The following is a 23,317-nucleotide window of genomic DNA, read 5'->3' as shown; positions in this document are numbered from 1 at the left end:
GCGCGGCAAGCACCTTTACCCACTGTAACATCTCTCCAGCCCAAAGGACCTGTGGATTTGCCAGCAGTAGAAATCACATTTAAGCTGGAGAAAAGGGTAAACGGATAAAGATGCTTCTGTACACCGATGACCAATCCCACCTGTTGAAGACCTGCAAATTAATGTGAACTTTACCTGTTGCACATGCACCTTGTGTGCAAACACATACACACAAATACACAACATGCACAGATACATACATATATACAACAAAAGGAGAAGTCACATGACCTACCCCGTGCACCACTGCATCAGGCATCCCCAGGGGTCATGTGACCCACCCTGTGCACCACTGCATCGGGTATATGGAAGAAGTCATGTGACCCCACCACCACCACTCCTGGTGCACTGCTGCATAGGTGCAATGGGCGCCCCAGATATTAGACTCCTGTGGTCCATCAGCCTTCAATCTCTATCGGCTTAAAAAATATTTCTGATATTCATTAGGGACCAAAACAATCATATGTTATAGCGCTGTGGTTTCTATAATGAGCCTTGAACCATGGTGGCTTTCCCAAATCTTCCTTCTCTGGGAAGTTAAGAGCATCCCTATGCCTCTCTGAAATCCCCTAAAAACTGGGATTTCAAATTCATTGTATGCAACATAAATCTGACTGGTTACATAACAGAAAACATCAGGCCTCGCTGGCTCCCACTCAAGTCATTTAGAACAGATTTCATAAAAGCTGGACCTCACGGGATGCGGCCTCCCACAAGCCAAAAAGAAGCCAAGGCGAAACCACAGGCTCCCTAAACTGTTCCTCCTTGGACCCTCCTCAGCCTCGAGTGAAAACAGCCAGGAGACTAGACATTGATGAGATTTCATTACGTGCAAGACCTCATGGAAATCAGTTCTAAAGCTCTGCAGCTCCCAGCAAGCAGACTTGTGTTTACATGAGCAGTTCTGAAGACAATCTGTCCCGGGAGGCTTCAGCAGTAGTGAGCCCACAACTTCTAATGCAGCCTTAAGTGGTGCCACGAAAAATATTTCTTTTACACTGTACTGAGTGAGCCTGCGTCTACACAAGAGGACAGCAACTGGAGGACACGGCTTCCTGCCTTAAAACACATCAATAAAGTTCCACTACAATTTTCTATACATACATTCTCAGTGTGTAATATATCTCAAAGAAGGGATGAAATAACTCAAGGATCATGACAGCTGAAAAGTCTAAAGTTCCTCATCTGACAAATTCCATGCCTGTTTTCTGGGAATTTACCAAGAAAAGAGTAAGGTAAAAATGAGTAATTGTTACAATTTTAACATCGTAATTTCCTTTTAAAGAACTAAAATGCAATCTGTCAGCCGGAGGAAAGCTCTACTGGGCTACGTATCATGTCAGCCAAGAGTGATGAGGAGTTAAATCAACTAAACCCACCCACCTCACCCCTGAACCCCTATACCAGCACCAGCTCAGCATCCTTTTCTAAGAAAGTACTCAGACAACCACTATTGCTATAGGCAACTTCAAGACCAGTAAGGGGAAGGGCATGTTTCTGTGGGAAATGTCACCAACTGCAGGAAGGAAACATCAACTGTCACAATGTCTGCATCAATAAGTAAATCTCAATCTAGAGCAAGATAGTAAACTCCAAGTCCTAACGTAGGTTTTACTGAGGGAGGGGATATTTATTTGTTGCTTGTTTGTCTTTTCTATAAAGAAAAGACTCCTGAATCACTTTATTACTTTGCCCCTATTGGCTTTAGACTTCTGTAGGTTTATTGAAGGGTCTTCTAGAATGTTCTTTAACTATAAGTTTACTAATATCACATTTCCCCTGGTTTTACTGAAGAAGGAGCAGAGTTTGGTCTGAAGGGCTGCTTCACGAAGGTACAACTTTGTGGTGACAATTCGAAAAAAACTGGGAACATTTTTTTAATGCATCCCCTACCTATCCTGAATGTCATCTGTAATTCCAACACAAGGGACTCACTTGTTTCGTGACTAGATGAAATTTTACCATAGCAAATGCTGTTCTTATCACAGCCCACATGGCCAAAAATCTCACGCCATCTTGGTTGCACTCAAAGATAGAGCCCTGGGATATGGCAATTCCTTGTAAAATCTAAGGGCCAATTTAAGACCACTCCATTACTTCCTGAGTTCCTGGACTCTAATAGGCAGGCCTCTGTGACTCAGAGCAGTGAATGCAGTCAAGAGAAAGGAAGGGCAAAGAGGGCTTCATTGCTTGCATTTGGGGCTTGGGTTTACTTCAGGTCGATTTTACGGTTTTGTCGTGGTTGCTTAACCCCACATTCACTGAAATTCCTGGAGTTAAAAAAATAAATGAAGCCTGGCTGCTTTCTAGTAATGTCAGATAAGTTTTGGCTCAATGACCCTTGTGACCCAGTCATCCGCTCTAGCAAGATCCCATCTGTCCCGCACTCAGATTCCCTAGGGGTCTCTTCCAGAAAAAATCCTGAGCCTCTAAATGAAACCTCCCCTTCATCATTTCATGAACTAAGTAGGCAAAGGTAGTATTTATGGACATTACTGAGGGAAAACTGGGCAATGATTAAATGTGAATAGAAAGGGACAGAGAAGGCAAAGACAATAAGAAAGACACACAGGAATCCTCTCACAGACCAAATGTTTGATCTTACGTGTTTCCACAAACCTTAGTCAATTCCTTCAAACACACTCGATGGAAAGTCCCATCAGTAAGTCATGTATGCATCGTTCTGATGCCTTTACGGAATCCCAAGCCTCTGACCACGTCCTGCTGCGTCGCACACGGGATATGAATCATCTCTGCTCAGTGTGTCTACACATTGTATGCTATCCACCCGGAGGTCACTTTGAGTCTTTCTCATTTACCACAGCAACCGTCACAGTGCCACCGAGGAGAGACTCTCCACTGACCTCTATTCTACTTCACAGTGGTACCAAAGCAGAGATGGTGATTCGTACGTCCCAGGGTATAAGGTACTCCCTCTAAGGGAAAGGTGTAAGCTGTTGAGTAAGGTCACACGCTGAAGTTGCTCAGATCTCAGGTTAATTGCTTACTCTGCCTGACTTATAAATTCAACTTTAGCTTAGACGCACAGAATATAAACAACACAGGTAAAATTCAGTATAGTCTGGGATTCTGGACAACCACTGGGGGTGTGAAACTATATCCTCACGGTGAAGACAGTCAAAGTCTTCATACACATAACACTGGGAAATGAGAAGTGGGACAGGAAAGACCTTTTGTCACAGTGGCAGGCCTAACTGCAGTGACAAGCCACGGGAGAGAGCCCACGGAAACCTTGTAAAGAAAGAATGTGGCAGCCACGCTATATATCCTCATCAGAACAAGGGACAAACGCAAGTAAAGACCATGTGGGTCTCCCGCTCTCGTGGGTCGTCGGCCAATTCTGGCCAATTCTGTCCACGGGGGCAGTGGGCACAGAGACGCAGAACTCGGGGTTGGGAAGCCATGTGAGTACAGACGATGACTGACTGACTGACCACACCAATCCGTCAGGAGGCAGATCAACTTTACGTAGGATGATTGAAGATTTGGCCGAGGGCGGGGACATCCAGGACGGGTAAAGGCCTTTGGCTGGGGGCTTAGGGGGCCTGGGATGCCTCGTTAGTGTGGGGAAGCATTTCAGGGATCTCAGATGCTGGCTAAACAGGTTTTGTCAGGAGAAAGGAAATTGATCCTTATAAACTAATTGAGGCTGTGTGACATTCCTCAGGTAGAGGTGAGGATAGGTGCTTAGAACTCCCTGCACAAGGTCAGAGAAGGAGAAACCCTGCAAACAAAGAGAGTCTCTGTTATACACCAAGCCCTGAGCCCCGAGCCCCGAGCCCCAGGAGGCCTCCTGTCAATGGTGGACTTCACCTTAATTAGCAGAGTCTTCCCACAGATCTAGGAGGAAGTTATTAGAGAGAGAGGCAATAATGTTAAAAAATATGTTCTCTCTCTTTTTTTTTTGGTTGTTTTTGTTTGTTTGTTTTGTTTGTTGGTTTGTTTTTCAAGACAGGGTTTCTCTGTGTAGCCCTGGCTGTCCTGAAACTCACTCTGTAGACCAGGCTGGCCTTGGACTCAAGAAATCCACCTGCCTCTGCCTCCCAAGTGCTGCAATTAAAGGTGTGCGCCACCACCGCCCAGCTCTCTCTCTCTTTCTTAAACCTATAAAGCAGGTGGTTAAAGGAAAACTTTTTTTTAATTGTAAGAAAATGCTGTGGCTAGAGATTCTGATACGGTTTTGCGAGAGCGGCAGCCATTTTGCTAAAATGTTATACATAAAGATCAGGGATGTTACCTTTCCGTTTTCTGAGTGTGGGTGCAGGGGTGGGGGTGGTGATGTGCACAGGCGTCTATTAGCATGTGTACCTGTGCATGCTTGCATGTGCAAAGGCTACAGGCTGAGGCCACATGTCTCCCTCTGTTAGCTTGCCACGTTGTTGAGACAAGGCTGCTCACCAAAACTCAGCTCACCAATTCAGCTAGACTGGCAGGTCGGAAACCCCGCCCCCCCGGGACCCTCCCACATCAGTCTCCCAGGCCCGGAAGGATGTACTCCACGTCTGGCTTTTTATGGATGCTGGGGGACTAGATTCAGCTCCTCATGCTCGCACAGCACGAACTCTGTCCACAGAGCCATCCATCCCTCCTCCACCCCTCCTCGTGCACTGATGAGCTGTGATTAGCAGGACCACTTTGTATCTCAACTAGAAGGAGAAAAGCCAGGGGAGGGAGAAAGGAACAATGACTAGAGTGGAGAAGTACTAAGAATCTTCCTAGCATCCCCCAACAAGAATCAGAACCAGGGGAGGGGCATGAGAACTTGAGCTCACAGTTCGTTGCCTGAACAGTAAAAGCCAATGGAAATTCCTGCAAGGGAACACTGGTCAGAGAGCAGCCAGCCAGAGCAATGGGTAGAGAGACAGTCACCACACACACACACACACACACACATGCACACACACACCACAGGCACATCTGTATAGATAAAGAGTCCTATTACAAGGAATTAGTTTATGACACCATATGGTCTGACACACCTGCAGATCTGCAATGGGCAAGCCTCGGACCCAGACCCGGGAGAGCAATGCTGATTCCAGCCCAAGGCCGATGGACAGATCCAAGGACAGTCAAGCAGGAGACACTGTCCCTACTAAGTCAGCCACTAACTGTGTTCAGGCCTCTGACTGACTAAATGAGCCCTCCACACTAGGGAGGGCAGTCTACTAACTCTCTCTCCTCTGTTAAATCTTAGCCAGAAACTCTTGGAGAATATCCAGAACAGTTGTCAAACATCTGGACATCCACTGGCCAGGCAAGTGTACACACCACAGCACTAAGTGTGTAAGAGTTCCCAATGGATACACGTGAGCTACACCAGCCACATCTAAAGCGTCCACACTGGCCACAATGAGAAGACAGACTCCCAGTTAGCAGCACCTCTGGGAAAGGCCAAAGAAAAGAGCTGGTCACAGGGATGCCCTGTGACATGCACTCTGACCCCATGTGGGCCCACAGCCACAAGTCCCTGTGCCTCACACCTCCACATCAGCGATAGAAGCTCTTAGAAGGCCTGGATGAGCTCTATCAGACAAACCCACAAAGTCTGCACAGGAGTAGTGGGGTCAGAGTTCTGTTCTGCCAACCTGAGTACCCTGGCCTCCACTTTTGAAGTGCTTCTGCATGACAACCATCCCACCCTACCCCACCCCACCCAACTCCACCCCGCCACTGCTGTGTCGGCTGCTGGAAGTAGCACATATAATCCAAGTACTATCACAGTAACTAGGGATGCAGCAGTACCATATTAGTCTGATTCCCACTGCGGGGGTGAAACACTAACCACAGCCGATTTGAGGGTAAAAGGGTTTTTATTTGACTTACGGGTTACATTCTATTATCAAGGGAAGCTGAGGCAGGAGCATGAAGCAAGACCTGACGCAGAGACCATGGAGGACCACGGTTTACCAGCTTGTTTCCCCTGGCTTGCTCAATGACCTTTCATAGACAGCCCAGTCTGCCTGCCCAGGGTGGCACTGCACACAGTGAGCTGGGCCATTTCTCACCAATAAGCAATCAAAAAACAAAAAATAACCCACAGACAGGCCCGCCCGCAGGCCAATCTGACAAAGGCAGTTCCTCAACTGTGATCCCATCTTCCCAGGTATGTCAAGGACTGTGTCACATTCATAAAAATTGACTATGACGGACATAAAAGGAGCATCCCAAAGCCAGGCACACACAGGTGCTCAAAACACAGTAGCTATTTTCACTTCATCTTATTTTTTGAACAGAATACGGACTGTTCTTACTGCCTGCCGATTGCCACAACTCCCTCTTCTTTCTTGAGCAGAGCTAAGTTTGGAGTGAGGTGATTCGCTGTGTACAGGAGCAATCCCTACAGAGTCACCACACTGATGCAAACACTTCACAGCCAGACACAATCAAATCAGGCAGAGAGGCGAGCGGCTGGCAGGCTCGGAAGACAGGAAGCTAGGGCATGGGGTGGGCAGCCAGCCGATAGCCAGCCTGGCCCTGGGTTTGCCCCTTCTTTCCTGGACTGGGAACTTTTTCTGGGAAGATGAATAAATGGTGTACTCACCACCACAAACAGGCTGGTGGCAGACCAGACAAGTGGTGTCACCCAATTCCAGTGGACAAATGAATTTAATCAGGTTCCTTGCAGGGGCGTGGCCAACTTACAAGCAGGTACACCACTGAAGAAACCAGTTCTCCCCAAAACCACTAATGGCTCAAATCCTAAAGGAGGCGGAGTAAAGCTCCTCCGCCCCATCCCAGCAGCTGCTAACTATCCTCCGGGAGGGGCGTGCCGTACAAGCCCTGCCCCAGCAACCGTCAGCTTGGCTGGGGAGGAGGGGCCTCATAAGCCTGTAACAGCCTATAGCCCTACCTTGAGGGAACATTAACGGGCCCCATCCTGTGTGGATCTCCTGCAGTTGACTACAGTTGCCGAGAGGTGAAGAGGGCAGCCGCACGGACCATGATGGATCACAGACACGGCTGCTCCGGAACAGAGTGCAGAGAGGTACAGGACTGCCTTGCTTCCATGAGCACTGCTGCCGCCCGTGTTTGCGAGACATGGTGGAGATTCAGCACTGCTCTTCCCTGGGCCATACAAGATCCTTCTTTATCTAGACATAACTGGAATCCCCACACGTCCCTTTCTTTCAAAGACACCCCCATCCCTAATCTTCCCCACTACCCACAGTACCTCTTCTGTCCCAAAAGAAACCAGGTCCAAGGCACTTTCTGAAAATGTCCCTCTGGCCTTCTGCAGGAAGCAGGTCAACCTCAGCCCCTCCTGCAGCCTTTTCTCCACACACACCTGCCGCCCACCCAACCTTAGCTTCTCCACAGCAGAACAAGCACAGAGAGGACTGGGAAGACCTTATTTTGGGAAAATAAGCCAGGGTCACAGGGTTGAGAGCTTACCTAGGGCAACCTCATGAGACTATCTCAAAACTTAAACACACAACACACAGCACACAGCACACAACACACAACAGACACTCTCTCTCTCTCTCTCTCTCTCTCTCTCTCTCTCTCTCTCTCTCTCTCTCTCTCTCTCTCTCACACACACACACACACACACACACACAGAGGAGCCAGAGGGCCTCTTCCCTCTTTAAATGTCCATCAACACCGTCCCTATAGACCTCAGACATTAATAAACAGCACCTCACTTACCCAGCTGTCAATTCAACTAAGCAGCTGAAAGGGAGAGTCAGAGAGAAATCAGTGAACAGTGGGTGGCTCAGAGACCCTCCACTCAGACCGGCCTCAGCAGGAGTGATTTGTAGCTGTCAGGTGAAAACAAATCAGCCTGGAACGGCAGGTGTAGCCAGTCAACCGGGCCACCACCACTGCAAGGCCGGCCGGCTATCCATCCATCTGGCCTGATCCTGCCTGGAGGACCAAGCCTCAGGCGCAGCTGACGCAGGGGGAGGAGGGCTTGGTGGCTCGGGTCACAGTGACACACTTCAGATTTAGCACATCATTTTATCATAAATTTTTAAGTTCTGAATTTTAATATATATTTATAGATATATATGCAATAGTTGATGCATACAGGAGTTAGCCAAGTCTACACATGGCTGAATAATCCAATTCTTGTGACCTTGGGGACTCCAATCTAAGTGGCCCAGCACCTGGCATTCAGAGGGAGGAGCGACCTGGAAGGCACGGGAGCAGGAGGAAGAGCTGCAGCTGAGGATAGACCCGAAACCTGACACAAAGGAAAAGACCAGGCTATGCAGCAGAGGCCGAGCTCTGGGGAAAACTCCAGTGAGGGGTGTCACTCAGGTCAAAGGGACTTTCCCAGGGAAACAGAGGGGCATCTGCGGGGCTCAGGAGAGTCTCGAGCATGAGGCTGGCCAGCTCCTCTTGCTGCTGCTCTAACTGCAAAGGTAATCATGGATTGTTCTGGAAGACCAGCTTTCAGCCTTAAAACACCTGGGAGTATCTTGGTTTTCCATTTGTTGAGACAAGAGTCTTTCTCTCTGCAGCCCAGGCTAGTTTCAAACTCACAAACCCTCCTCGCGGAGTGCGGTACAGGGATTGTGGCTGTGCACCGCCACGCCCAGCTCTTTGGACGGCTGCGTGTAATGAGGACACCATTAACAAACACCCACAGTCACGATCTGCTAGGTGACCCCCTGTGCTCTCCCACCGGGCTATCTCAAGGCTCCTATCATGTCAGCAACAAGCACGTCAGTGAGTAGGGCTCCAAGAGAGTCTTTCTCATAAACAGTATTCCAGTACTCTTACAGGCCCACCCCAAGCCCCAGGACACCTCCAACCATTTGATTGTTTACACATTACTGACCACCTCTCTTTAAATACCCTCCCATCCTCTTATCAGGTCAGAGTCCAAACAAGAGTTGATGCTGTATTTGCTGTTTTGTGTGGGCATCCTTCACCCAGAGAGCCCCCTCCCCTCCCGTTACCCCATACAGTACTGCCCCTGTGTCCTTCACCCAGAGGGCCCCCTCCCCTCCCATTACCCCATACAGTACTGCCCCTGTGTCCTTCACCCAGAGGGCCCCCTCCCCTCCCGTTACCCCATACAGTACTGCCCCTGTGTCCTTCACCCAGAGGGCCCCCTCCCCTCACGTTACCCCATACAGTACTGCCCCTGTGTCCTTCACCCAGAGAGCCCCCTCCCCTCCCGTTACCCCATACAGTACTGCCCCTGCGTCCTTCACCCAGAGAGCCCCCTCCCCTCCCGTTACCCCATACAGTACTGCCCCTGCGTCCTTCACCCAGAGAGCCCCCTCCCCTCTCGTTACCCCATACAGTACTGCCCCTGCGTCCTCTTCTCTACCTTGAAGCCCATGCAGGTTAAGGCGTATCTCTCGCCCTTATTCCCCTTCCGTAACTTTTTAAAAACAAGTTTGGCTTTTTGGGGGGGGGATGTTGGGGAGGGGGGGTCAGACAGATGGCTGAGTGGTTAAGAGCATGCCCTGCTCTTACAAAGGACCCACATTTGGTTCTCAGAATCCATGTCCAGCAGCTCACAACTGCTGGGTTGTGTAATTCCAGCTCCAGGGTATGACACCCTCTTCTGGAATCCCTGGGCTCCTGCACACATTTGAACAGGCATGCGCGCACGAGACACACCGAGACACACACACACACACACACACACACACACACACACACACACACACACAAAGCTTTTGTTAACAAACCCTCTGTAATCCCGAAACACCAGCTCTTTCTGCTGAGATCCCAGCAAGGAGTTGATGGAAAGGAAAGAGATCTGTCTGTTGATCACTCCATCCTTCACAGGAAGTGGAAGGACAGGCGGTCTCCGCAAACGCCCACCCTGCCAGCACCGACTCCCACACTGAGCATAATCAGAGATGCCCCGTTCATGGCTCTTGGTTCGGTTTGACCATCTTTTGCGTGTGAGTGTCAGCCTGCATGCTTGTATGGGTACCTGGAAAACTGGGGCTATTAATCGCTGTGGGCTGCTGGGGATGGAACCCCAGTCCTCTGTGAGAGAAGGTGCTACATTACCTGCTGCGTCATGGCTGCAGCCTCGGTTCCATCACCATGAAAATAAACAAGAGAATTCTTTGCAGGTATGGCTTTTCCTCGCCCCTTCTGCAGGGCTCCAGGGGCTGCTCTGCGCCATGAGCCTCCCCACAAGGAGGCAACTTCCTCCGTGGGCATGGCTGGCACCGAGACACTAGACCACCAAGGGGATGACAAAGAGCACACACCCAACCGCCTCTGTCGGAGGGAGCCCACCAGCCCAGCTCTGCCGCGTTTGCTCCCCCTCCACCTTTGGAGGAGCCACCTAGAGTCAGGGTGAGACCTGGGGGACAGAGGCTCGCGCATTCTGCCCCTTCTCCCACAGTACTTTCCCTTGATTTCCACTCCTTCCTCATCACCACAAGGCTTGTAGGCAGGCTAGGGGGCGGGGTACAAACAGACCCCATGAGGTTCCAGAGCAGCTTTAGTTAGAGTGACAAGTCCCAGGCCAAGCAGCTACTAGGTGGGGGTCCAGCTGAATGAAGCCTGTCTTCTCCCTCTCCCCTGTGGTGGCCACTCAACTGCTGAAGGATGCTCGGTCCACACTTCTGCAACTTTCTTTCCAACATAAGAAGCCAAGGGGCGGTAGCAGCAGCCTACGGCTTGTGCAGATTCAAAAGTGCCAACACAGGGATGGATTCAGACACCAGCAGATCTTATGACAGCCCCGCTCTGCCCAAACTTCAGCTTCATACTTCAAAGGAAGATTTTTAATTACACATTATGATACCAATTATATCTGAATGCATTATGAAGCAGAAGCTTTGCTAAGCAATTTTACTATTTTAATTCTTTTCTGCTGCCATTTTTTTTTTAATAATCACTCTGGTTTTTTTATTGCATTAGGATGTAATTAAGAAAGAAAGAAAAGTCTTTTATATTTTAAATCTACTTCATTTTTCTTACATAAAGAATTCCACAGCCATCCGAAATAATTTAACAATATATTGAGAAGATAAAGAGATTAGCTTAGGAGATTGGCGGAGCACCATCTAGGAAGGAAAATGCTCGACTGTCTATTATGAAACAGTAGAACACAGAGAGTTCCTGACCGGAAGTAAATAAGCCACGTACCAACCCACATTCACATGCAAGAGGAGAAAGGTGCTCGGAAAGACCTCGGGACGTCGACTGCCAGGCCTGTTAGCTTCGGCCATCGCAGAGGAGAAGGGTGAAGGTACAGGCTATCATCAGCAAGCCAAAGAGGTACGGGGCTGTCTCTGTCAGGGTTACTATGGCTGGGATGAAAGACCACAGTCAAATGCAATTGAGGGGGGAAGGGTCTATCTGACAATCAGTTCATCATCACTGATCATTACTGAAGAAGTCAGGACAGGAGCTCAAGCAGGACAAGAACCTGGAGGCAGGAGCTAATGCAGAGGCGTGGAGGGGTGCTGCCTACTGGCTTGCTCCCCATGGCTTGCTCAGCCTGCTTTCTTATAGAACCCAAGGAATGGCCCCACCCACAGTGGGTGCCCCCCCCCACATTTCCCCCTCCCCATCAATCACTAAGAAAATGCTCTACAGGCTTACCAACGGCATGATCACAAGGAGGCGTTTTCTCAGTCCAAAGTCCCTCCTCTGCCTTACCCCACGTTGACACAAAGCTAGTCAGCACACTGGTCCACCAGGGAAAATGTTAGCCTACAGCTTAGTACTCCTACCCTCAGCCTTGAGTTTCTACCTGCTGACTAGCCAGGAAGGGCCCAGGTCAACTCTGCCCTGTACAGAGTGAATCTGCAAAATCTACCTTCAGGATGACCACAGAGTCTGTCTGTGTCTCACCTAATCCACCAAGAGCAACCTCGTCCCCGTCAGCTCCTACTGACTCTCCACACTCTGCTCCTGATTTATAAATCCCACAAATTATCCCATGACCACCGCAGGCACACATTTGCAAACTCACACAGACACATAATAAAATAAAGGGAACGTAAGCTCTTCTTTAGAGAACCAACCAATAAATGTACAACAAACAGCAGAATCCAAGTACCAGCTCTCTGTCACTCTAAAGGAAAGAGCATACCGATCATCAATACCAAGTCATCAATGGCTTTTCAGTCATGTGGAGAAAAGTCATTAAGGAGTGATGGATGGATGCATGGACGGATGAATGGATGGATGGACAGACGGACGGATGGATGATGGATGGATGGATGGATGGATGGATGGACTGACAATATCTATCATTATTAATCGAAAAGGGTATACCACTGTCTAAGCAACATTCCCCACCCAGTTTTTATTCATTCATTCTCCGTAGTTACACACTTGTTCCCCAGTCCCATCTTGAACTCCAGGGCTCCAGCAATCCTCCCCGCTCAGCTTCCCGAATTGGTAGAAGTCAGTTCGTGTCACCACGCCTGACTCTTGGCCCTCAGTTTGGGACTGAATCTAGTCATGTTTTTGAGAACTCTGGAGGACTGGGAATGCATGAAGGGACCGTTAGACGACCAGCAATGCAATTCCATTGTGGAAAACACCGCAGGACAAACGCCTTAACCACAAGGACAAGAGAAGGAACCATACTCTGAAATGCCAAGTCAAGGCCTCCAAGCACAACACTCCTGCAACCCATACAACAAACTGGAAGCAGGAGCGAGTTCTAGACCAGCCCAAGCTCCTTAGAGACCCTGTCTTACGAGAGACAGGGAGGCGCCACCAGCCCCACACGACTGAATGTTGTTTAGATTCTTGGGTGGTGCTTAGGTATTTTTTTTTTAAAAGATTTATTTATTTTATGAATGTGAATACATCATTGCTTTCTTCAGACACACCAGAAGAGGGCATCAGATCCCATTACAGATGGTTGTGAGCCACCATTGGTTGCTAGAAATTGAACTCAGGACCTCTGGAAGAACAGTTGGTGCTCTTGACCACTGAGCCATCTCTCCAACCCTGTGCTTAGGTATTTTATCAACTAAAACCAGCTATAAGACAACCATGAAAATCTCTACACCAACTCCCAGTGACTCTGAACAATGACTCGACTCACTTTATGTGGCAAGAGGATTATCCTTTAGATGAAGATGTTGAACCCTCAGCTCCTCCTGCACCACGCCTGCCTGGATGCTGCCATGCTCCTGTCTTGATAACAATGAACTGAACCTCTGACCCAGTAAGTCAGCCCCAATTAAATGTTGTCCTTTATAAGACTTGCATTGGTCATGGTGTCTGACTAAGACAGAAGTTGGTTGAACCAAAAGAACCCTTATCATTTTAGAGAAATGTTTGTACACAGAACTGATTCCACTCCTTTAGTTCTCTCTAACCAACTGCATCAGTCTTGCACACAGAGTCACTATTGTTGTTTGTGGATTTTTGTATTTTTTGTTTGTGTTTTGTTGTTTTGGTTTGGGTTTTTTTGGATACCCTGAGGGAAAATGTGTAGAAGGAAGAATAAGGGATAAGAATTAATTAACGCAAAGCATTAATGTGGGGCTAGAAATTTGCCCAAGGAAGTCCCCCGAGGGACGAGGCCAGCTCGAAGCGGAATGTAAGTACTCACCATTGGGGGCTCAAGATTCAGGCAGGGTCAACATCCAGAAGCTGCCATCAACCTAGAAGTACAAAAGAAATGGGTCTGAGTGACAAACAGCGTCTCCAAAGCCCACTCCCTTCATTCCCTAATCAAAGGGAAAGAGAAGAACATACGGCGGTGCCATAGAGCTAGGGCAGGCGAGAGAAGAGGGCCGCTGAGGGAGGGAAGGGCATCCCTAGGTAGCACAGATGTGACTTGGAAACCAAGAAATCCAGCGCTCCGGACGTGGTGAGCGCAGAGAGCACACTCTGCTGACATCATCCTAGTGACACCACACTCTGGAGTATCCCAGAGTCAGTCACAGGGGTCCAACCAGGATCAGAGTCCTATTTTAAAGAGCAAGAGAAAACAGGCATGGTTATATCCCCATAATCTCGGCTACTCGGGAGTCAGAACAGAAGGCCACACAAGTCCAGGATCTCAGGGTCAGTAGGCAACACAGCAAGCGCCAACACAAAGTAAAATAGAATAAAGATAATGCACATGCATTTCTATGGACATCACTAGAATTTCTAACCTTACTGTATAGTCTCTCAATGAAAGAGGGAACAAATATGAGAGAGACAGAATTAAGACAGATAGTGAAAGTAAAGTGAGATTCCAGTCTGGAGATCAAGATGGGGCTTCTTTTTCATGAGAATCAGCCAGTGGAGAGGTTGACTAGTCCCTCTGGTGAGAAATGAAACCCACATTGCTCTAGGTGCTGGGTAAAGCCAGACCAGAGGATACCAATGAGCCCATGATTTCAATTAGAGAACATTTTTTACCATGATGTTTCTTAACTGGCTAAGGTGGGCAGACTCCATCCAGGATGACAGCCGTGGACAGATGCCAACCCTGCTAGAATAAGGGACTGATTGGGCTAAACTGAAAAACTCAGGAAAGTCAGGCAGCTGGGGGTTTATGGCAGGAGTGGGGTGAGAGGCCAATGGGGAGAAAATCACTAACAGGAAACACCAAAGTGGAACAGCCTCTTGCTATGGGCCAGTCCAGGACCTAGCTGGGGGGGGGGGGGGGGGGGAGCGGAGGGGGGGGAGGAAGAGGACGAGAAAGAAGAGTAACTGATCAGACCCCAAAGGCAATCAGTCATCCACGGGATTCTCAGAACGGATCTAGCAGGGTTCTTGCTCAAACTTGCCAATAAACCAAGGAGAAGTTAAAGCATAATTTAAATTTTTTTAAATGTTCAGAAAAGCCTGACATGAGTATGGTCAAACATAAAGTCTCTCTCAAGAACGGCAGGAGCTGAGAAGTCCTGACTCCTAGAGGGACTCCAGCTTTGGGGATCTCTGTGACCTCATGGTCTGGAGAGAGACAATCGCATGAGAGGAGAACGCAGCTCGTCTCGGCGCAGCTCAGTAGCAGGTGTTAGCTCAAACCTCTGGAGTCTGACCCTGGGTCGCTTATTTGAAGCATATTTAAGAATAGCACTGTTTGGTGGGCATTATTATAGTGATAACTAACTCAATCCCATGTGCACAGAGCACACAGAAATCTCTTTGAGGAACAAAGTAAGACAAACACAGATCAGACATGACTATATCATAATTCCTTGTAAAGTCCATAAAGAAGGTTGTATAGACTGAAGAAAACAAATTTATAATAAGTGTCTGGGGGAAGATCTGGTGCCACCAAAGCTGATCCACCCAGAGACAGCAAAGGTCCCCAAACTAGTAATCACATCTATCTGCTCCCAGCCTTCTGGAAGATGACAGGTACAGCAATTTCTTCCCTTAAAGGAGCAGCCACCGTGTGTGCAGAACATTCCAGGCTCCCTGGCGCTTCTCTGGGAAGGCCTCGTGTCCCCTACATTCTGGAAGCTGCCTTGATCGCGGTATTTTAACATAGCAGCGAATACAATACAGAAAAAGAGAAAACATTTGAAACCTCGACTCAAAGCATTACACACAGCTCAAGACACCTCGATCACGGTCAGAGTTACAAGACTCCCCTAGCTCAGAACCTGAGCAAGTTCCCCATAACCTAGGTCCAGGAAGTGCATGTAAAAGGCAGACAAAGTGCCCTCCTTGCAGCCTCAAATGTAACACGCACATATGGGATGTGGGATATTGAAGAGCTACAGGGGCTGCATGTGACAGTGCACATCTCTGGTCCCAACTCTCGGGACGCAGGGGCAGGTGGCTCTCTATCAGATCAAGGCCAAGCCTACACAGCAAGAAACCAGCTAGGGCTCTTACATAGTAAGAGAGTCTGTCTTAAAAAAAAAAAAAAAGGCTAAATACTCCCTCTTATCTTGTCAGCAGAAATCTATTTCCAAGACAGTCCTCCCTCCCCAGCCCATGTGCAAGTCAGAAGAAGCCAGGATAGGGAAAGCAAGCGGGTAACTGATTCCACTTCCTTCCTGCAGGGTCACCTGGGACCTGACCATAGCATGGCTTCTTCCAAGCCAACAATCCCTGTTTCAGTTACAGGGGATGAAGGGACTTCTTCCGACGACCCCCAAGTCCCTCATCCCCCCCCCTTGCCCTTCATAATCACATTCATCCAATGCTCTATACTTTCCTGCCCAGTCTGTGATGAACAATGGTGGACAGATAGAAGGCAGAGAGGATCTGAACGGAATTCAAATTTCTGTACCTGCTCTCAACCATAGAAGGAAAAGAGAAAAGAAGGAAGGAGAGACCAGTTTCTAAGGCACAAGGACAATAGAATGGGGGTGGGGGAAATGGGGGAACTGGGGGGGGGGGGGCAGGGGGAGATCTTGAGGGGGTCCAGGAGAACCTAAATTTAACAGTATCTGAAATCTACAAGATTCTACACCATTTTTGCATATGCATGAATTTTTCAAAGACGAGAAATCCAGAAAGGAAAAGGTCACACTTGTTCCCGGAGCCTCCAAAGTTGAGGTGCAGCAGCAGGAACTGAGCAGCACAGACGTGGCCGCTGTCTTCTCACTGAGGCAAGGCAGGAAGAAGCATGCAGGCTGCACACACCTCTGGGAGGGAACCCAAGTCCTTATTGAGGGTGCTGGGGCTGGAGGACCCGCCACCTGCCTCCCGCCGCCCACCCTGCAAGGCAGCTGGGATGGTGCCTTCCACCATCCCTCCCAGCTCCCTCCAATAGACAAGTGACATTTGCAAAGCTCCTCAGCTCAGCAGGTGTTCAGATATACAAGCAATAGAAAAACAGTTCCGGGCCTGAGGAAAAAAGAATCCTATCCTGCTTACAAGCACCCCCGCCCCCCCAGGCTGCTGGCAACGTGCAGAACAGAAAAACCAAGAGGAAAAATACACCCGAGACAGCAGAACAGCCAGACGAGCATTCCAGAAACATCCTGGTCAGCAAGGGAAACCGTGGGGGGGGTGGGGGAGCGGTGCCGGCCCCCCCCCCAGGCAGTAGCCACCCTCACGGACCCAAGGTCACCACCCCCTGTCTGCCTGCCCCATGAACAAGCACATAGGACTCACCCTGTCTAGCTCACCCCTTGGAGACCGTACAGTGTCAAACCCCCAGGGCTGCGGTGGGAGGCTGGGCGCACCTTGCCCAGCCCCGGGGTCTGTGTAGCAGTATCAGTGTCCTTCAGACTGAGGGTGGTCTGATAAAGCAACAGAAGGTGATAAGAGATTGGTGGGGCTGACACTACCGTTGATGCCAAAAGGAAGTGACAAGCCATCTGGGCAGCAGCTCCTGAGGGGGGCCGGGGCCTCTAACACACACGGAGCCCCATGACTCCTTCCCTCACACCACTCTCCCTCCCTCAGCTCAGAGGCAGAGGATTCAGCAGCCAAGATGGGCTTCAGGGTGGCCCTGGACAGGATGAAGCATTACTCTGAAAGTTGGTGTCCTCGTATGTCACCTGGGGTCAACAGAGTCCCAGGGCCCATCTTTTCTGAGGCTTACATTCACACACAGTTCTTAGAACAATGCCCGGAGTACAGAAATAACCACACACAGGCTGTCACATGTGCTGCACTTCAGCTGGTTTGGAAGAGCTGTGTAACAAAGAGGCATCTGTGCTCCAAAGAGCAGCCAAAAACTAACAGCCCGGCCCACAGGCCAGCGACGCATGTCCTTGATCCTGGGATGTGTTGTGTATTTTACTGTTTCTAAAATTACAGTGGGCACTGAATTTACCGTGCATCGTGGCGCCTGTTAAACAGGGACAACTGCGTCAAGCTAACGGGGTCTGCGGAGGACAAGAGAAAGTATGTGAAACGCTCTCCAAAGGGCCTGCTTGGGAACACACAGACATGCTCTGGGGTTCTTTCCATCTCCATGGGAAGCACAGTCCTAAACACACAGCACACCTTGCCCTCTGATCATGTGGAAACCGTTCCTCACTCTCACCAGATCCAAGCATCCCTCCACTCCACTCACAAAGGCCAAACAAAGCCTGGGCAAACACACGGACTCTGTAAAACTTCAGGCATTCGCCAGATTTCCCCTTATTCTTTCAGCATCGCAACTACTGAGTCACAGAATACTCTTTACAAGTTGCTGAGTTGCATCTTTTCATATCCTGAGTTCATCCAAGGTTGATCTGGTTTTTTGCTTGGGGAAGAATCTACACGCCATTGGGTTGGCATTTCGGTGACCCCTACAGGAGCAGGTGTCCCCTATCAGTCTGAGAGAGCTCCGTGGGAGAGTCAACCTTTAGCAGAGCGGCTAGAGAAACGGTTCAGTGGTTAAGAACACCTTATTGTGCTTGTAGAGAGAGGACCGGGGTTCCATTCCTAGCACCTACATGTTCCTGTTCTCAGGGAATCAGTTCCTTCCTCTGGCCTCCAAGGACACCAGGTACTGACAGTGCATGTAAAATACGAGCACGCAAAATACTCACACACATCAAATAAGTATAACTGGAAAAATATTTTAAATTAAAATTCAAAACCATTTAACAGAGGCACAAGAGAAGCCAAGCCAAACAGCGGAGGGAAAGCATCAACAAATGCAGCAGAGGGGTTCAGGGGCGGAGCTCAGTACTGGGGGACTTGCCTAGAAAGCCAAGCTCTGGATTCAGTACCTAACATTTAAAAAGAGAAAATGTGCCTGAATACATCAGAGAATATAATAAAAAAGCCTGAGGCGCTCAGGGCCTCCTTTACCCACAGTCTGGAAAGCCCCGACAGTCGTGGTGGCTGAGTAGCCCTGGTCACAATGTTTGGAACTACAAGTGCCAAACTTGAAGTGTCCAGCCCCCAGCAGCCCCCAGACCTGGGAACACGTCACACACATGCTGAGATAGCTTGAAGATGGGATGCAAACGTGGAATTCACTTAGCATCAGATATCTGTTACTATATAGTTGTGGGGTTACTTCAATACTATAACGTTCCCCTTTTTTGGAGTAGTTTGGGTTTGGGTGTACAGTCCTCCACTCTGTCATCCTCACTGCTCCCTTGGTGTCTAAAGACTTGGGGACACTAGTCAAACAAGGGTACAATCCAAAAACACAGACATCTAAGAACACGGGTCCCAGGTCAGACTGCTGGATACAAATGATTTCCCCAACAGTTACACATGTGCCCTTGAGCCAATTCCTCCCCCCCCCACACACACACACCCAAAGTCTCATGTATGAGGGTAAAGGCAATTAACAGGAAGTGGGGATTGTGACAAAGGACACTCCTAAAGAGCACAGACCCGTGAGAATCTTCAGCCATCCCCGCTTTACCCACTGAGCCCCAGAAACCCAGTGAACCAGGGGTGGATTGTTTTCATTCTCCAGCAGACGGGGGAAAATGGGAAGACAAGAGGGGACACACAGACATGTCAAACATACATGGCGTGCCGGCGGCAGTGGGTTTTCTCCAAAGCCCAAGAATGCCAGCCACACAGACCTAGTGTTAGGGTTTTGTCTAAGCTCCACCCCACACCTACCTGGCAATAGCCAGGTATGCCCCGCCCCAGAGATCTGGCCCACTATAAGAGGGGCTACTTGCTCCTCCTCGCCCTCTTTGCTCTCAGCTCTCCCACACTCTCTCACCTCTCTGCCCCTGGGGCTCTTCCCCCCTCCACGTGGTCATGGCCGGCCTCCACTCTCTCTATTCTCTCTCTCTCTCCCCCACTAACTCCCATCTCTTATTCTGAATAAACTCTATTCTATACCATGTCTGTGTGTGTGTGGTCCCTCAGGGGCAGAGGTGCCCAGGCAAGGGCCCGCCTGGACACCTTCCCCCACGCCGCCTAGCCACACTCACCTAACCCCCATACTCCCCCCTTTTAAGCCCCTTCATCCTGCTGCCGAAAGTCCTTCACCTAGGCCACTCAGCTTCACCCCGGCCCTCGTGACCCAGGTTCTGTGTTCTCGGAGCTGCGTCTTCCTCACCTGCACAAGATAACACTGAGAGCCAAACCCCATCACATGGGCTGGACATCAGTGACTTTTCTGCATTTCACTGCTTTCCCTGGAGTCAAAAAGGGACGACGAGAGCTAGATCCTTATAACGCTCAGGAAAGCGTGCCACTTGCACATGTGAAAGCCACTGGGTCAGACATGACCACTGACGCTTTCCTGGTCTGTCCCTGGGTCACCTTACCTCTTCTGGCACTGTGCTGTCACAAGCCCAGAGGGCAAGCCCAGTCAGTAAAACCCAGGGAAAAAGAAAAGAAAGACCTAGGACCCACTGTCCTCAGCCCACACAGCCTCCCCATGGGTCACGGGAAGTTTTAGGCATCTACTTCCTAAGGTGGTGCTTGAGTAGTGAGTATGAAGGAAGGGCTAGGGCAGGTCGGCTGCCTGATGGATAAGGAGGGGCTGAATGTCAAGCATTGCCTGCACGGGCTGCAGTGCCGCTTGCTTACACAGCTGTTTCCTGCCTCAGACAAACGATGACACAGCACTTTTGAATGCAGATCATCTTCAATTAAGACGTTTCTGTCGAAAAGCTCTCTTGGCAGGGCCAGCGACGTCATCCGTCACTGTTCTTCTGCTCGGATCTTTCAAGGGTAGCGGGGCAATTTATTTTTGTTGATTAAACAAAACACAAAGGGAAAGGACCTAAAAAATTGATTAGCCAGTTAAACTCAATGATTCTGGACGGCAGAGTACGCACTCTGGCTTTGCTAGAGTTATAAACCGTCTCCGCAGCCAGCTCGTAGCCGGGCTTGGGATCCAACCAGCCACCAAAATTTGTGTTGACAGAAAGATGAAGTAAGGTTGGACTGTGTGAAACTCTTCTCTGTGTTGGCATGGCATGGATGGAAGAGAAAGGACAGGGGCCTGCACCCTTTCAGATGCACAGCAAAGTCCGTCATTGTAGCATGCATAATGTGGGGAAGAACACTTTGGGTTGAGTGAGGGGGCTACTGTCAGTCACTTGATGGGACTGACTCTTTAGTAAACCGCAGTCACTAACAACAGCCAGTTTGTTGAGATGCCCACACTTATAAATACCCAGACACTTCACATCCTCTCTTCCTTTCCCGAGAGAAACAGCGTCCAGGTGAGCAGCCCACCAAGTGCTGTGGTTCCGAGGCTCCTACAGACTTAATCTGGGTAAGAGAGGGCACACAAGCCTATTCCGGTTCCAGATACAGTCGTCCTTTAATTGCTGCCACAAGGTCGAGTCTGCAACTGCCACGAATTCTCCCGGAACAGCCACAAGCCGCGGAGGCAGCAGAGTGCCGGCGCTTGCTGGTGGTCAGGGCAGGATCGCTGCAAGGCTGCTGCGCATGTTTAAACTCGATTGTACATAATTGTTAATCACTGACCCATCTCCAACCTCCTGGGCTGGAACATGTTGCTAGGCAACCCATTTGGGCTCTAGATACTTTCTGAAAGCAAGCCCGACAGCCCCCAAGTGTCAGCTAAGTAAACACTAACTGTTAGTGACAGGTTCAAATAATGACGGATGCCCAGCCTCCTTAAGGCGTATTTATTTCATATTCTGTCCTAATGCAAGCATGTATTTCCCCGTGTCTTACAACTGAGCCAATAAGCCATCTTGGGTTGGATTGGATGCAATTGTCCTTTATAACCCAGACAACATGAGAGCCAGAGGGCTCCAAAGACTAGGAAACAAAAATTGCTTTCTTCAAAATCGTAATTGTGCTCTGAATTGCAAACATCTCATTTACCAGCTAGGAAAGATAACCTACTTCTAAACGCCCAAATAAAAGGTCACATGAACCTTTCTGTTAAAGCTGATCACAAACTTACCTGACTGTTGCTGGGACAATACCCACACAGCCCCCACCTTTTCAAATACGCAGAGCCACAGAGAGCAGAACTAATTTTATTGTTCCTAATTTAAGAACTGGGATGTCAGGAGATATCCGGAAGACAAGGGACAGAACAGTCAAGTACATGAAATAAGTCATTTAATGGGAAAGCATCGGTGTGCTGGCTGGTTTTGTGTCAACTTGACACAAGCTGAGTTATCACAGAGAAAGGAGCCTCCCTTGAGGAAATGCCTCCATGAGATCCAGCTGTGGGGCATTTTCTCAATTAGTGATCAAGGGTGGGAGGGCCCCTTGTGGGTGGTACCACCTTTGGGCTGGAAGTCCTGGGTTCTATAAGAGCAGGCTGAGGAAGCCAGGGGAAGCAACCCAGTAAGAAACATCCCTCCATGGCCTCTGCATGAGCTCCTGCTTCCTGACCTGCTGGAGTTCCAGTCCTGACTTCCTTTGGTGATGAACAGCAATGTGGAAGTGTAAGCTCAATAAACCCTTTCCTCTCCAACTTGCATCTTGGTCATGGTGTTTTGTGAAGGAATAGAAACTCTGACTAAGACAATCGGGGAAAATGGGTAGCTGGAATCATGGACTTCTGCGTCATTCCTGGGAAATAAAAAGACTCTTTATGTCCACATCCAAGAAGCCCAGTGTGCCACAGGGAATTTGTGCTAAGGATACATAATGGCCCTGTCCTTGTTCTCAGAGATTCTCTAGAAAATCTTCACCACCTCTACTGTGGACACTAAGGAAGGACCAGCTTGGGTAGTACCTGGGGACAGATGAGTAACTTCATTAAGAAAGAAATGTTGAGCCTGCAAGATGTCTCAGCAAAGTAACTTGCTGCCAACACCTGACAACCTGAATTTGATCCCCAATGAGAAATATGACGTGGACACACTAAATAAATGTAAAACTAAAGTTAAAGAAAGAATTGGTAAAAGCTGTCACGTGAAGGGAAAATTCATAGTAAGGTTAAGGTTCAGATTTCTACCCTTGCTATATAGGTTTTGGTTGTCTGTGTCCTGTGGTTTAAAATGTCCTCCACAGGCTTAGGTGTTTGAACAGTTGGTCCCCTGCTGGTGGCGCTATCTGGGCAGATCGTGGAACCTTTAAGATCGCAGTGCAGTCTCGCTGAAAGAAGTATGTCACTCGGACCTGGAGTTGGGGTTTTACAGCCTGGCCCTGCTTCCTGTTTCATTTCTCTGTCTCTTCCTTGTCGATGAAAGGTGACCAGCCAGCCCTTTCTATTCCTGCCACCACGCTTTCCTGACCACCTCCACGTACTGCCCTGCTAGGAGAGATTCTGCCTTTCTGGAGCCAAAACCAAAATGACCCTCTCTTCCCTAAGCGGCTTTTGCAGCATATTTCATCACAACAGCAGGAAAGCAACTCAGACACTATGCCATTAGAATTCTCAAGTGGCCAGAGGTACCTAGGACTATGAAGTACAATCTACACTCACAGTGTTATGCAAATGATAAACTGTCTAAAGAAAGTAACAGAATAGCTACATATGCCCACATAAATCCAGTGAAAACATAATTAGTTTCTCATTCACTGTGGATTTGCTTTCTTATTT

General features: G+C 49.0%; 1 protein-coding gene across 11 annotated transcripts in view; it reads right to left on the bottom strand.

Moving 5' to 3' along the window:
- Tiam1 (TIAM Rac1 associated GEF 1) overlaps positions 1-23,317 on the bottom strand; it is a 344,338-nt gene that overhangs the window by 257,230 nt on the left and 63,791 nt on the right. For 8 of the 11 annotated variants that reach the window (XM_052157908.1, XM_052157899.1, XM_052157895.1 and 5 more), the window contains exon 2: positions 13,568-13,619. The gene's annotated coding sequence lies outside the window, so the exon portion shown is untranslated. Of the gene's footprint in view, positions 1-13,567; positions 13,620-17,028; positions 17,105-23,317 lie in introns of those variants that run through there. The other 3 variants (XM_052157905.1, XM_052157900.1, XM_052157896.1) reach the window with 1 other exon arrangement.

This window comes from Apodemus sylvaticus, chromosome 15 (genome assembly GCF_947179515.1).
Source record: "Apodemus sylvaticus chromosome 15, mApoSyl1.1, whole genome shotgun sequence".
Classification (NCBI taxonomy): Eukaryota; Metazoa; Chordata; class Mammalia; order Rodentia; family Muridae; genus Apodemus; species Apodemus sylvaticus.
Note: the sequence above shows the minus strand (reverse complement) of the source record. Positions and strands in the feature narration are given on the sequence as shown.